Source organism: Equus caballus, chromosome 1 (genome assembly GCF_041296265.1).
Source record: "Equus caballus isolate H_3958 breed thoroughbred chromosome 1, TB-T2T, whole genome shotgun sequence".
Classification (NCBI taxonomy): Eukaryota; Metazoa; Chordata; class Mammalia; order Perissodactyla; family Equidae; genus Equus; species Equus caballus.
The window spans coordinates 4,825,646-4,838,989 of NC_091684.1; the positions used below are offsets into that span (position 1 = coordinate 4,825,646).

The 13,344-nt window shown below is 50.5% G+C and overlaps 1 protein-coding gene across 8 annotated transcripts in view; it reads right to left on the bottom strand.

The window, feature by feature from the left end:
• The window catches only part of MGMT (O-6-methylguanine-DNA methyltransferase), a 300,883-nt gene that overhangs the window by 244,774 nt on the left and 42,765 nt on the right, over positions 1–13,344 (bottom strand). Inside the window, exon 1 of one of the 8 annotated variants that reach the window (XM_070250975.1) lies at positions 2,824–3,106. The exons of 6 other annotated variants lie outside the window; for them this stretch is intronic. The gene's annotated coding sequence lies outside the window, so the exon portion shown is untranslated. Of the gene's footprint in view, positions 1–2,823; positions 3,107–13,344 lie in introns of those variants that run through there. One more of the 8 variants, XM_070250834.1, reaches the window with a different exon arrangement.

Sequence of the window (13,344 nt, forward strand, 5' to 3'; positions counted from 1 at the left end):
CTGCTTTACTTCTCTGCCCAGGGTCCGCCCAAGCCCAGCGGGCACGTGGCCCCAGGTGGAGCTCCAGGCCATCCAGGGGCGACCAGTCGGCCGCACAGGCCCTGGTGTGCCCATCAGCTGCGCCTGGGCAGTGGGAGCTCGGCTGGCACACAAGCACCGAGCCCGAGAGCAGAGCAGCCGTGTCCGGCTGCCTCCTGGCACCAAGAAAGCCCGTATAAAACGAAAACCAGTTTGCAACCTCCCTGCTGAACAGAGAAGAGGAGAAAGCACCAGGGAAGCACCCTTGTCCTCAGCACTCAAGAGCAGCCCACCGAACCACCAGACAAGGAGGTACTTTAATCAGAAAACACAGGTCAGAATCCTAGGAGAGAAAAGACCTCAAACCCATCGCCTCCCAACTAACCCGGCTGTGAAGGGTGGAGGAGAAAGTAGATGGGATGGATCCCTGCCAGGAAAACCCAGGGGAGAGGCAAGGTCAGTGGCCAAGACGCCGCCCACAGGGCCCCTATGCCAGGCCTCCCGAGTCCAATTTTGCTGGGTCACTTTCAACAACAGACAGCCAAAGTGTGGCTTGGTTTCTTACGCTCTAACGACCAAAAAGGGCTGAAGCAGACTGAAGTGGTTTTGCCACACAAAATACTGGCACTGCTATCTGGTATGTCAAAGCCAGAACGGATGCAAAGCTTGTACGAAACAACACTCCAGGTCCACACAACCTGCACCCAACACACAGAGCCGCTGTGTTCATGACTGCCGGCCTGGAAGCAAGGCCCTTACGGAAGGGGACGGAAAACAAACTGCGGCATATCCAGACAACGGAGGCTTAGCCAGCGCCAACAAGAAATGAGCTCTTGAGCCATGAAGACAGCGAGCAATCTCAAATACGTATTACAAGGGAAAGAGGCCAATGTGAAAAGGCCCCGTACTGCACGACTCCAACTATATGACATTCTGGAAAAGGCAAAGCTACGGAGACAAAAAGATCAGTGGTTGCAGGCATAGGGAGAGGGGGAGGGGTGACAAGGGAGATCACAGAGGACGTTGAGGGCAGCAATTCCATATGATACTACACTGGTGGATATATGTCATCAGATATTTGTCCAAACCCCCGCAGAATGTACAACACCAAGAGTGAACCCTATGTAAACTGTGGGAAAAGGTACCACCCCGGTGAGGGATGATAGCAGTCAGGGAGGTTGTCGGGGGGTATATGGGAAATCTCTGTACCTTCAGCTCAATGTTGCTGAACCTAAAACTGATTTAAAACATGAAGTTTATTACTTAAAAAGAGAACTATTCCAAAGCCTCCTGACATGTAAGGGAAATGATTTTCCTCATTTGTTGCTAAATTTCTGTGAACTCAGCTACATGCCCACATGAATGGAGAAAAAATCTGCATTAGAATGTCATCACCAGGCTTTCACATTAAAAGACTGCTAGCATGGGAATCCCATGGATGCCCTGCTCTGCTCCAGCTCTGAGCGTATACACAGGCGCCCGGGATCCGCCCGCTACCTGAGGTGGGCCTTCGGCACAGCCATCACTGGAGCCGGCCCTGCGCGCCACAGCACCTTCCTCACGACCGCCACTATGGTTGTAAAGAACACTGGTCATCCAAGAGCCCCGGGGAGCCGGGGCCAGGGCAGAGAGCGGCCAGCGGCCCTGCTACACGGGCGTCTCACCAGAGCCGCGCAGCCTTCACGGGTCGTTTAGAAACGCGCTCTGTGCAGCATATGACACAACAGACGAGAGCGGGCCTGCGCCAGAGCTGAGAAGCAGAAGGACATCCGAAGACATCTGCCCGCCGGTTCTTCAAAACGATCACTCCTAGATGAAAACAGGCCTGTCTACGTTTAAGACTCATACTTAAAATACAACTCAGCTTTCCTTTCCCAACTGTTCGTTTTTGTTCATATTATCAAACTGAGCGTGTGTGTGCAGGAAGGCCACCGTTCTCCTGTCCTGCGGCTCCAACACCGTTGTGGGCTGCGCAGTCACACAGGAACTGGCTGAGGAGCAGGCAGAATGCACGCTGCTGCGTGTGTGAACAGACAGACCACAGACAGAGAAAGCACACAAAACCTACACAGTGTGTACAGTTTAACAAAGTGCTCCAGAGATCTGCCGGAACCTCAAGCACTTTTGAAAAGTATCACCAGGTGATAACTACTCAGATAACCATTCCAACCATTTAGCTAAAATATCTCTGGATCCAGCCGAAAACTGGTGCACGATACCAGAACACTATGCAGTAAGGCCTATAAAGGTCTTTTTTCAAAGTTTATTAGTAACTATCACCTAAAGGTTCCAGAAAAAGCCTTCCTCCTAACCATGCCACTGTAGACCAGAGTCAAGTCTGCAGACTTCCCACGAAATGGGACGTATGGGTGTCAAAAGCATGCTCACGCCCGTGTGCGCACCCACAGGCGCGACCGGCGTGGCGAACCCACAGGCTAAGCTGTGCAGGTCCTAGCTACTTAATTTTGCGGAAGAAAACATTTAATATCAAAACAGGGATAAAATGGGAAAACCACACTTTTGTTAAGGTAAACGAGGAGACTTCCAGCAGGCCTCCAGGCCCTCAGGAGCGCCCCTGCTCTGGGAGGTTCCTCGGGCCACAGATGGGAAAGCTCCGCTCTGCGGCCCTGTCGGCTCAGGGTATTCTGCCTCGTCCCTTTTTAGGCAGTTCACTGAAATAAGAAGTCTGACTTCTTTGTGAAGGATAAACGACTCTTTAACAACAAACCGTCTCTTTGCCAGCCGAAGACCAGACCCCCAGAGGATAAGAGGAACGCAGGTTACAGAAACGAATGAAGCCCAGACCTGTAAGGAGCCTCCAGCCCAGAGGACAAACAAGCACTCTGCGTCGGCAGACAGTGGAGCAGGATCTGGAAAATCAGCAAGGAATCCTGAACCGGGCAGAATCACTCTCCTGCCTGCTTCTGCCCCCGTCAAAATGCTGGGGCCTCTGACCAGGGCGCATGGGAGCCCGCCTCCAGGGGGGCCTCCAGCACCCTCGAGGGCTGCAGCCAGCCCTGGGGTGGGACCGAGAGCTGGCAGGCTCCCTTGTCCCTGCCTGATCCTGCTCGCCGGTTCTCAGAGCCGCATGCCAGCAAGGCTGCAGGGACACGAGCCAGCCTGAGCACCCCAGAGGCACCTGGGCCTCGAAAAGGAGGTGTGAGGCCTGGACAGGCCCGGAGAGAACAGGCAGGGAGGCAGGGCTCTAGGCCTTAGAGCTCTGGCACTTCTGTCACTGTGAGGTAGCCCAGAAGGGCAACAGGCAGCCGCATTTCTGGTTTTAGGTCACTCTCTGCTCCACCTTGCCCATGTCCCAGGTTGTGAGGGCCCAGCGGCCCCAGGGCAGCTTCCTGGGCACACCTTTCTCCTCTGCAGTGCAGCAGGCTATGTCGGAGACTCAGCCACAGGAGATGCCAAAACTACCTCTGAGCACCCGATGTTGTGGGAGCGATGCCACAATCCATGACAGTCTATGGGGGTGGTGAGACCCACCACGGGAATCTGACCCTAACTCCAGGACCACTAGCTTCTGAGGAGCGTGTGGTGGACAGACTCGGCCGCCAGATTGTAGCCGAGTCCTGCAAAGTAAGAACCCACCACTTAAAACACCAGGGCCACCTCCTCTCGTGTTTCAAAGTTGACAGGACTGTGGCTGCTTTGTTTAAAACAAACAGTGCTCCTTGACCCTTTTTATAGTAGGAACAAATCAGAAGATCCTTAACATCCCTGAAACCTGTGAAAAGAGAAGCAGATTCCGTAGTGAAGGGAACCCCAAGTCTCGTGTGAACTGGGGAGCTGCGCCCTCCACAACAGGAACCTGCCGCCCCCACAGCACAGGCTTCGAGAGCAGCCCACAGAATCTGGTCAACACACTGAGACCCAAGTCCACGACACCCCAAATCTCGTGACACCCTCACGTCATGTCTTAGCATACTGAACCTCAGGTAAGACCAAGAATGATCTGCTGATAATCTACCGTGAAGAAAAAAATGAGAAAATAACATATTTCCCCTCATTTTTTTTTTTCTGCTTTACCTCCCCAAACCCCCCCTGTACACAGTTGTACATCTTAGTTGCATGTCCTTCTAGGTGTGGGATGTGGGACACCACCTCAACGTGGCCTGACGAGCGGTGTCATGTCCGCGCCCAGGATCCAAACCCTGGGCTGCCGCAGAGGAGCGCGCGAACTTAACCACTTGGCCACGGAGCTGGCCCCTGCCCTCATTTTTAACCACCCCTGCTAGAACTGCACAAGCTAATTGACATCAGTGATGAAAGTAACCCTCCTGTGGAAGGACGGAGAGCTCCCCTGACTGTGGGCAATGGCAGGGTGCCTACCCACAGGGCTCTGGCCCCCAGGGCACCCTGGACGTCTACAAGGCCCCCACAGGTCCTGCATCTCGCCCTGCCAACAGCACGCTCCCCACAACCTGGAAATGTCCTAGCACTTCAGGCACCAACTAAGTCCTGAGCCGCAAGTGACAGTTTGTCATGAAGGAGGAAAGAGGGTGGCAGGCTGGCGCTCAAAATGATACGTCAGTTCTTAAAACCATTACGTCTTGGGAAGCTGCAGCTTAAATATGTCACGGCAGAAAATAACCTCATCCTTTATAGGCCTCGACAGTTGGGCAAAGTTTAACTGACTTCTTAGAGAATAAGGAAGAGGTTAGAACACGCAGGAAGATCTGAGGGAAACATCAACTTTTCCAATTAGACAAAGCAGCTAAAGCCCGGAGATTCCTGCTCCAAGCAGGCCAGGCTGGGCTGCTTCCGCAGGCACCGGAGCTCTGAAGAACACGCACCTCAGCACAAGCCGGCCCGATGCAAAGCGAAGACCTCTCAGGCTTCTCCTCCTGGCAGTAAGACGGGATTCAAAATCAACCTCCCCTTGCCCCAGGAGGGCCCTGTAGCATCAGAACACACACGCCTGCGTGCAATCAGGCCGGGCAAGAAGGGCTCAGTCAATGAGTGTTCCACCTGTGCACGGATCAAGTTTGCACGTTAAAAACGTGCTTTTTCTGTCAGTGATATAATTAGCCAACACGGGGGAGTCACGATAACGCCGTCTCCAGGTTCAATAACCAAATCCTTGTTTGCACTGATTCATACAGCACAGTGAATACTGTTTGACCCAGACTCCTGAACAGGCTCCAGAGAAATCCTCAGAGAGCTTGGCGGTGGCCAGGAAGAGCACAGCCCCACCTGGAACACGACCCAGCCGACCAGCTCTCAGGGAACCCACGGAAGGTGCTGCCACCCGAAGCAAGGAGGCTGCCAGTCTCCACTGGCCCAGATGCACCTGTCCCTGTCCTCTCCCTCCTCCTTACTTCCTCTCTCCCTCTCCCAACCTCTGCAGTCCCCCACTCCCTTCATCAGCATTTCCTGGGGTGCACTCTGAAAAGTCCGCAAGGTGCTCAAGGCTAAGATCTGAGAGTGTAGAACAGGGACACCTGGGGGTGAGGAGCAGGGGCACCTGAGCACCTGGGGGGAGGAGCAGGGGCACCTGAGCGCCTGTGGGTGAGAAGCAGGGGCACCTGAGCGCCTAGGGGGGAGGAGCAGGGGCACCTGAGTACCTGGGGGTGAGGAGCAGGGGCACCTGAGCGCCTGTGGGTGAGGAGCAGGGGCACCTGAGCGCCTAGCGGGGAGGAGCAGGGGCACCTGAGCGCCTGGTGGGGCAGAGCAGGGACATCTGGGGGGAGGAGCAGGGACACCTGGGGGGAGGAGCAGGGACACCGGGACTCTCAAGTGTCCCTGCTCCTCCCCCCCAGGTGCTCAGCCCTTGTCTTTAACACCACAACCTTAACCAAGATGTGGTTACAAAAGTTTTCTGGAATTTCTTAAGCACTGCCTCAGAAAGGCCTGCCACCAGTGTGCCCAAGTGCTACGCCTGGACATCACTGAGGACCACAGAACAAAGTCCTCCGGTCCCTGATGCGGGGTTTCTGTGGTGCAGGATTCTTGGGTGAGGAGCGTGGTGTGATTTATGACTTGGCGTCCCGGACGGAAGAGCCTTATGTTCCAGACATGCTCCAGCGGCCGAGAACGAGCTGGGCCTTGACGGCACAAGGCTCCTGGAGGGACAGACGCCATCCCCACCACAAGGCCAGGCCGCCGCCGACACGCGCGCTGCTTCTGAATGATTAACCCGAGGCAGGAAACTTCATGTTCTAAATTAGTCACATTATGCCCAAAACCTATCAGAGGCTTGATAACTTGAACATATAATTCTATACCTTTTACTCTTTAAACAATAATTCAGTCTAATCCTGTGGCTGAAGCCAAGAGTTCCAGACTGAAAGTGCACTTTCCATTTGATTAAATACTAATAAATGCAAGAATAAAATACCAGTCTTTTATCTTATGGTAAATTCTTCAAAAACCATATACTCTAAGAAGTAATTATTCCTCTGGAGAAGGGGACAGGTTCTTCCCCTCAAAGACAGCTCAGTATCTCCAAGTCTTAATTACAATAGTTAAAACATAATTTATAGTTAGTCCAGGGCTCACAGAACAATGATGTCATTGTCCAGGTTCTCTAAGTGACCCGTCAGTCAGCGCGGCCGCAGGGGGGCAGCTGATCAGTAGTGACAGGATAAGAGTTGGGACAGGCTCTCCTTGAAGAACAGACCACACACAGAGTGACGACCCTCAACACAGTGTGCAAGTAAATATAATACGAACCAGGAAATACACACCACTTGGCCTTTTTTCCACTCGTTTGGTACCTTAATATTTGTAAACTATCTTCACATACTTCATCCGTTAACAAGTAAACAGTGACACGTTGCCAAAAGGAAGATTTCTCGGAGTAGGGGATTTTGTTTGTTTTCTATTGTTACAAACAGCATATTGAGACAGGGCATCAACATCAGACCCTCCATGACACGTGTCTTGCCGACGGGCAGCACCCAGGAGGTGGCCTATGCCACATCCTGGGACTGTGGTGACCCAGTCTCATGACTCCACTCAGCACAGGAAAGCTGCCTCAAATGCAAGGACGGAGAGGGCATTCCCTCCAATGGGAGACTCACTGCTGAAGCCCATGGAGACGTCAGGTGTCTCTGAGTAAGGCAGGCAGGGGTGTGCTGGAATCACCTAATGTCTAGAGCATCCTCGGAACAAGGTTCCATCCTCAATGTAGGTGACAAAGAAACAATCCATCTCTTAGGGACCAGGTGGGAAGCTTTGTCGGAAACCCAAAGGAAGATACCCACTCAGCACCAGCCCTGAGCTGTGGTGCTTTAGTTCAGTTGGGAACACACCTTCCCCTGGAGTAACGGTGGGACGAAGAGTCTGGGCCTGGAGAGAGAAAACCCAGGCAGGCACTCAGGCAGGTGACCTTGAGCATACGGGAGACCTCTTCGGGCCATTTCCTCCTCTGTAACAGGGACACTATGAGGACTAATGAGACAGCCCACAAGAAAGCACGCAGCAACCCCTCAAAGGCTTCCCGGGTCCCAGGAAGCACTCTCCGTGGCCTCATGAGAACACCAATCCAAGCCTGCTGGCCTGCGGACAGCCACACCACCTCTGTCTGTGTGTGTGCATGCCAGCATCTGCTGTTCCTGTTTCTCTCCAGTGAATGTGAAAGCAACACAGTGACCAGGCACTTAGCGGTCAAAAGGTAAGAGGAGGTGGAGAAAGTTGCTGGAGCAGCCCAGGTGTCAGCACTAAGGCAAGGCAGAGACACCACCGGGTAGCGGGGAGGCCAGTGGGAGGTGGACAGTGAGCAAGTTCATGACATGCACCCGAGAGCCCTTTCTGAGGCTGGGGATGGCTTTCCACGGTACCAGAAACATTTCCCTGTAACAATACCCCTTCCCTGACTATTGGAAATAAGCAGAGGGAGCCAGCCCACCCACCAGAGCAGCATCAAGGACACTGGAAGTATATGCTCAACAGTCCATTCAGAAACTGCCTCGTGCTGTCCAGGAGCTAGGATGGGGAGAGGCTGGGAAACGTCCAGGCTGAGCTCTGGGTATGAGATCATTTCAAGGGCCCAGGCGTGGCAATGCCCGTCAACTCAAAGCACTGAAACGCTTACCTGAGGCTGGAGCGTGAGCAAGCCTCCCACCTGATGACACTCAAGCCACAGGTGTGGATATCAAAGAGCTGGCCAGTGAACAGACACTGAAGTTTCTAACCCCATATTTTCCAACAGTTGGGATTTGCATTTTGACACTCTGTAAATTCTCTAAGGTCTCCACTTTCACGATGGCTCACTTCCATCCATTTTTGCTATGGGTGTACATAATATTAGTGACCCATCAAAACAACAGTAAAAATCTGGTTGGGTTTCCAAAGAGGAAGAAAATGAGTAAGTACCAATGTCCGTCACTTTCATAACAAGCAAGAAGTACAGGACCCAAATCCACAAAATGTTATTTAGGGGAGGGCACCTGTTTCCAAAGTTGCTTCGTACTGATTCAAGTTTTTTATTAAAATTAATCTGATGAAAGTCTGAAGCAGTGAATTTCCATTTAAGAGGACGCTTGACCACATCTGGAAAGGGAGAGTAATTTGCTCCGTGATTTCCTTTCTGCTCTTCAGTGACTCGCCTGGGCCCAGCCAGCTCTCACCCATTCCTCACACGGCTCCGTTAATCACACCCAATTTCTGGAGGTGCCATGCCAGGTAAGGAAGGAGGACACGCCTGCCCCGTCCATGCGCTCCACCCCACAGTGAGGCTCCCAGGGGTACGTCGCTATGTCTACAGCCCCTACTAACCCTCCCCAGCTCTGGTGAGCAACGCCTCTCCGAGAACCCCTGCAACAGGATCTCAACTGTGAACGTACCCCTCCATAGCAACATGCTTCCAGCAGCAAAGCTGCACGTCAGCTGTGACGAGATGCTCCCCCGCCACACAGAAGGCAAGGAGCTGGGCCACCAATGGAGCTTCTGAGTGGAGCTGTGCAAACGGCAGGAGGGGCTGGGGGGAGCGGTCAAATGCTTAAAGAACTAATACACAAGGTAGATGCTTAAGCCAGGCACCAACATGGAGTCAGGCTAGTCGCACCCCAACACGCAGACATCCTAGACAGAATTCAAGTTTTCAAAGACTTCACCAGGAATCCATTCTGTCCCTGATGATCACCACTCATCACTGAAAAAAAAGACCCTTCAAGGAGCAGCTGCTTTGCTCTTTCACTTACCATGAATTTCTTAGTAGTAAGCAGAGACATTCAAATGTACATTTGGGAGAAGAACGTATCCCTGACGTTAAGAGGTTCCCTCCGGTCAATGCAGGTCACTCTACTCCTCAGAGAAACGTTCTGCAAGGTACACCTGCGTTTACCATCTAGAGACCCACACTTACACTGCAGTTTTTACCCCTTGATGTCAAACCGCTCACACAATGGTTCGAGAAGTCAAGGTCTGGAGCTAAGGCTTAAATGCTGGCCACACTCAAAGATAGACCAATACTGAGCCAGATCTAGAACCGGCTGCCCTGTCACGCTCAAATGTACCCTTATCAAGGGGAGCGTAGTTACTACGCAAGCACCCATTTTGCGTTTAATTAGTCAACTTAAGGACTCGACTTGAATGTGGAACTATAAAGTAGCAGGACTGGGCTCCCATGCCCACCCCAGGTAACCTACATAGCTTATCCAGAGAAGCAATGTCCTTCACCTGGTCCTCTCGGAAATCCGTTCCCAGTCTAAGCTCCTGGAACTGACTCACAAGTGTAGTCACGAACACGGAATCAGGCCTTTCTCCCTTGCATTCTGCATGTCTCACCCTGTTCAAACCATCTCCCCAGCTGGACTGTGAGCTCTCGGTGCCCAAAGCAGGGGCCGGGATGCCCTCTGCCTCTGCCTTGGGCTTCCACGTGTGGCTAAGGAAGCGGCATGGGCCATGCATATGCCCTGCACCTCTGAGACGTGACCTCTGAGAAAAGAGGGCCATGTTGCACCTCTAGGAGGGCATGCTGCTGGATGGTCAGCTCGCCCCTGAACCTCCTCTACTCCCTTGGCCCTGGGTTGCCCCCCTCCCTGTCCCCTGGCCACTGAGGAGCTGGGCAGCAGAGAGGGGCAGATCACACCCCAGGCCATGTGAGTCTGCTGGGGACACGTTAGAGTCAGACGGCACCCCAGTAACTGACAGGGCTCAGGAAATCCTGTGCCGCCCCCAACACGAATCAGTCCACGAATCAGCTGGAGTGTTAACAGCAAGGGATACAGTGAAGCCATTTCTGGGTACTGGGATCTGCTCACTGTATGCAAAAGAGGATGGAGGCATCGGATTAAACTAGGAGGAATTTTAGTGGTTTAAATAAAAATTTAATGTTTAATATAGAAAAATCATCTTTGTTCAAGTTATTTGATTTGAGACACTTGTTATATACATGGAGAAGATATACATAAAATCCACATTTATACAGAGAATCTATGTTTCAATAAAAACAAAGACCAACTCATAACCAATTTATCTACAAATGACACAATGACTAAGTATTGTGCAAATATTGTTCCTTGGAAATACAGATTATTACAAAATCATATGTAAGCTATACCCAATCTTTGTTCAAATAATTGATTGATGTAATCATATCTCTCTCATATGTTCTTCTACCATGAGGAAAACCTCTATAGTATATGTCAAAAACTAACAAAAATGTAAACTTTGAGAACGTTATGCAAAATTTAGCTGGTACATTTTATCTAAATTACAGCAGAATGAATTCAAACAACATTCACAGATGAAAATATCATGAATCTGTGATGTTAATTTCAAAGGTACCTTGAATTAGAAGAAAAATGCAGACTGTCACAGAATGAAAAAGCTTTGATAATAAACTACTCCTTTAACTCTGAGAACCTAACTGATTAGTGAGCAAGCTAACATTAAATGCCTATCTTTTTTTTTTAAAGTCTTTTAAAAAAGGATACTGCCATTTTCTCCATTTCTACAAGACTATCCACAGGCTTGAGAACATACTGACTGTAACGACGGCACAAAGGCAAGTCAGGTGGAACCTGGAAGCATCTGTCCGAAGGCAGAAACACACAAACTTACTCATGAAGGTATTGACAAGCATCCTGATAAAACACTGGATTGTCACTTTCCCTGGTTTTACAATGCCCTTTAGAACGTCAAGATATTATATTTTTCATTTTTTTCCTATTCTGAACACCAAGGCGAGGAGAGTTTCTGGAATTGCTTTTGTGGTGCCCAAGGGTCTGCAGGAGACCCCAGGCTACGACATATCTCCCTCACCCACAGGGAGGGCACCGTGCTCCTCCTCAGGCCCTCCTGCCCAGGGATGGCTTCTAGGCAGCTGGTCCAGTAGACCTGGGTGGGGCCATGCTGGACGAATGACCAGGTGGGTTAGGTACAATATCCCAGATAGTCCTTAAGTTTAAAAGTTATCAAATATATGTCTTTCTATTGTGGTAAAACACACATACTATTTATCATTTTATGTTTTTAAGTATACAATTCAGTGTCATCAAATACATTGACAATGTTGTGTGATCATCTACCTATACTCAAAACTTATCATCCTCAACAGAAACTCTGTCCCCACTAAACACTAATTATCTCCCTCTCCTCCGCCCAGCCCCTGGAAACCACCATTCTGCTTTCATCTCTGTGATCTGACTACTCTCGGTACTGCCTATAAGTGGAGTCATACAGTTCTTGTCCTTTAGTGTCTGATTATTTCACTGAGCATAAGGTCTAAAAGGTTCATCCATGTTGTAGCATGTGCCAGAATTTCTTTCCTTTTTAAGGCTGAATAATACTCCACTGTGTGGATATATCCTGTTTTGTGGTTTATCCATTCATTCCTTGATGGACGTTTGGGTTGTTTCCAATGTTTGACTATTGCGAATCATGCTGCTATGAACACTGGTGTACAAACATCTATTTGAGTCCATCTTCTCAATTCTTCTGGGTATGTGCCTAGCAGGGGAATTGCTGGATCATATGGTAATTCTACAGTTAACTTCTTGAGGAACCACCATATTGTTTCCTGCAGCAGCTGCCCCATTTTACATTCCCATCAACAATACACAAGGGTTCCAATTTCTCCACATCCTCACCAACATTATAAAAATTATTAAATACACTTCTTACACTCAGGACACTGAGTGGTACAGACTATACTTCAACAATTTTTTTTTCACATTACTAGCCCACAACTCAATCTAACAACCGGACTGGTTGTTTCCTGAGAATTCCTGCATTGTGTGTGCCAGGCTCTCTGGTTATTTCTTCTCTAATCTTCTTACAAGAACCCTGCGAATTAGCCACATTCATTTCTCTGACAACAAAAAATCTGAAGCTCAAAGACACAGAAGTGACTTTCCCAGCGCCCATGGTGGGTGGGTAACAGGGATGGGGCTGTTTGACTCCAAGGCTGAATATGCACTGGGGTGAGATTAGTTTAGATAAAAGTTTATTAACTATGGATTAAACTAACACATAACAGAAAAAATAAAATGAACATATCAAATATCAAACACTTGCCTCCACCAGAATTCCTTCGGACAAGTCTACAACTGGTGTTTAATCAGAACCAAGTTGACGTAAAGGAAATCTTAAGGAAGCACTACTCCAGGCAGCCCATAAACTCGTGGAATTGCGATGGCTGAGCAAAGGGCAGCTCAAGTGAACAAGATGTGGGATCGCTGCCGACACCTGGCTGCCCCTATTCTGTAGGTGTGTGAGGGTAGAATTGAGGCCTTGTTTCTCTCTGCCTCCCCTGAGTCCTGGCATACTGTATCTGCAGAGCAGACACTCAGTAAATTGAATTTGCTGCCCTTTCTTGCCAGCCACACACCCAGGACCAAGACTGCTTTAAATCCTTGACCTGGGAAGACAATAGCCAGACCCAGTCCCAATGAGGAGAGACAGCGCTGGGGAGGAATGCACCCCAGGAGAGCTCATTCACTCCGGGCAGCCAATCACGGGGTCTCAGGAATGCAGATTCTGACTTGGCAGGAGCGAGTGGGCAGCTCTAGAGCTGTACAGACAACCTGCGTCTAGTCCCTTCTCTGCGGGCTCGGAGCCCTTCCACGAACTGTCTGGAGATCTGCTGCCCTTTGTATATACTAAGCCCCCGGCTGTTCCCCAGGCATCCCTGAGAAGGTCTCCGTCTCACTCTAAAGACCTGACAGCCAGGGGAATGTGCTTCTGTTAAACAGAGCACTCAAACCAAAGCCCAAGCGATGCCTGGAGCCGTTCCTGTGCACCCCATCACACCCGTGGCCACTAAGAAGCTCTGCGGCACTGCTGGGCTGTTTCGAGCCCCTTTAAAGAAAGCGTGTGCCCCTATGTGGAACACCAGCTTCATTTACTTCCTGCACCTAAGTCCCTCATCTA